The sequence below is a fragment of the Octopus bimaculoides genome, chromosome 10 (genome assembly GCF_001194135.2).
Source record: "Octopus bimaculoides isolate UCB-OBI-ISO-001 chromosome 10, ASM119413v2, whole genome shotgun sequence".
NCBI classification, from domain to species: domain Eukaryota; kingdom Metazoa; phylum Mollusca; class Cephalopoda; order Octopoda; family Octopodidae; genus Octopus; species Octopus bimaculoides.
The window spans coordinates 3748482-3750981 of NC_068990.1; the positions used below are offsets into that span (position 1 = coordinate 3748482).

General features: G+C 31.4%; 1 protein-coding gene across 4 annotated transcripts in view; it reads left to right on the forward strand.

The window, feature by feature from the left end:
• Positions 1 to 2500, forward strand: part of LOC106869052 (neuronal acetylcholine receptor subunit alpha-3) — a 718416-nt gene that overhangs the window by 508248 nt on the left and 207668 nt on the right. For all 4 annotated transcript variants that reach the window (XM_052971014.1, XM_052971015.1, XM_052971012.1 and 1 more), the window contains one exon: positions 1968 to 2128. The gene's annotated coding sequence lies outside the window, so the exon portion shown is untranslated. The remainder of the gene's footprint in view (positions 1 to 1967; positions 2129 to 2500) is intronic.

Genomic DNA, 2500 nt, shown 5'->3' on the forward strand with positions numbered 1-2500 from the left:
TATATATATATATATATATATATATATATATATATATCTTTCTATATATATATACACGCGCGCATATACACATACATATATGCATAGGTGTATGTATTCCTGCATGGATGTTAATATAATATATAAAATGCGTTGGTCCATACGTTAATACACATGTATTGATTAATAAATAATGCTATGTATGGTAAACATTTCTAAAATGTTTTACTTGAAACTATTGCTAATAACATATTTTAACATATAACATTTGAACACTTCAAACGCTTGTCGTTTTGGGGTTTTTCTTTGATTTCTTTCACTTAGATACTCATTATTTTTCCCAAACATGATGGCGATACAGTTTATCTTTTTCCATAACAAGTGTTAAATCTTCAATTTACAGAATCTCTTTGATTCTGAAATTTACTTCATCTAGTTTTTTGTTTCTTTGTCAGGTTTTTCCATGTCTTTTTTTTTCTGTACGATCGTATAAGATCAGGATATACTGATATCTTTCCTTACTGCTAAGCAAAGTTGAGTTTTTCACAAATATTATTTACTCGGTGTTGCAGTGAAATGCTACAATCAGACTATGTCATGTTCACCGCATTTTCCAAGAGCATTTGCGGCACAGTTTAATTGATTACTACTGTTATTTGCACCCATGTGGTGACGTGTTCAATAACGCTACGCAGTAATTTAGGCAGGAATTTTGGTATATCATATTCTCAAATGAATCTAAGAGTTCTAAATGATATCTGATGCACGGAGGTTATACTGTAGCCATCGGACAGGGCGTGTATTTGTGTAACTGACTTAATGCGTCACGCGGTTTATGTCTTCAAATACTTTTAGTTGAGTTCACTTTTGTTACAAACATTTTGACCCTATCTGCGATCTGCGGATAACTCCTGCTGCCTTTTGTTCATGTCATGTAGAGAAAAACCCGGTCAAAAATCTCAAGTATAACGCCCACCCTTCTCTGACGATATCCTGAAAAAATAATAAGTGACGTGGAATTGAATCAAGCGATTTCCTCTACAACACATTTATTTTTAAAATTCTAACTCTACTATCAGCAAATCCATATTTCATATAAGATTCTCAAGTTTCAGAACTTCCTTATGAAATAATTTCTAAGTACTAGCTACAAATAATGGCCTGTAATTGCTTGTTTGTCTTCATAGCTTATCCTTCATTTAGTCACACCTTACTATTTTAAATATTAGTAGGACATTGTCATCCCTAATATATAAAAGATATATAGTATAATCTTAGTGAGGAAGATTTGTTCATAAACTGGTAGATCAGGGTTAACCTGTAACTAAACATGTAACCAATGAGGGAGCTATGAGGTCCTTAAATGTGCTAGAAATAGCAGTAAAATCATTCTCCCATCAAATTATAACATTATAAGAATAGAAGAACGTACTTCATGACATAGTATACAATAAACTGTTTCTAGAAAGACGTTGTAATAGCAGTTAGAATATCAATGATTTGGGGTTAAACGACAGAAATATTTAGTAAATTAATGCAAGGCAAACAAAACCTGGAAACTTGGCTGGTACTGATATTTTTAGCCTGACACAAATGCTCTTAGTACACTAGGTTTACATTTATGTAATACTATGACATGAAAAACTTCGCTGAAATAGCAATATGCAAGGAGCTAGTAGACAAAATTCCCGCTCTGTGGTGTTCAGATTCTAAAATTACAAGCAAGAGAAATAGGTTTAATGGACACTATAGATGAAGCAAATTAGAGTATATCCAGTTTTAACAAATTATAAAAAGATGCGAATGCCAGTGTATAAGTGCATGCTTGTGTGAACCTGTTTTTAATGTAATAATACATTTGCATTTAAATTTTGCAGTAGGTAATATATGTTAAAAATACGTGCGTTGTATGAAAGCAAGTACTGACTAACTTCATAAATATTCTCCTTCATTCGTTTATATCTTCTTTCAAAATTTTCTCATTACAGAAATGTTACTATTTGTCATCAAAAGCAGCACTGATGAACACTGCAACAAAGAGGTAACAAACAAGGTCGATCAAATCACATGGCAAGGAATTATTATTAGTTGCTGAAAAAAATCATGCTGCTGCCAAGAATGCAAGAAATTAGTATTTAAAGACGAACTGGTAAATTTCATTTTTTCTTTGACGTTGTTTTTTGTATGTTTTTCATATATCTGTTATTATTTATTAAAAAAATAGCAATGGCGCTTGATACATTGTCAGGTTTTTTTAGTCTTGAATATCATGATCACAATAGGAGGATATATATCATTCAATTATGTATAATTTCTCATTCTGCTACATGTTAATTTGGAGAATGTGTAGTCTGAGAAAGCAATATTAATAGTTTTGGAGAAAGAAGAAATGATCGTGAGTCTAGGAAGAGAAGGAACAAGTTAATATTGGTGTTTCATAAATGTCAGATAAGTAGAAATTATGGAATACCTATCAAAGAGAGTGCAAATCAAAATGTAGAAATACTACAAGATAACATAA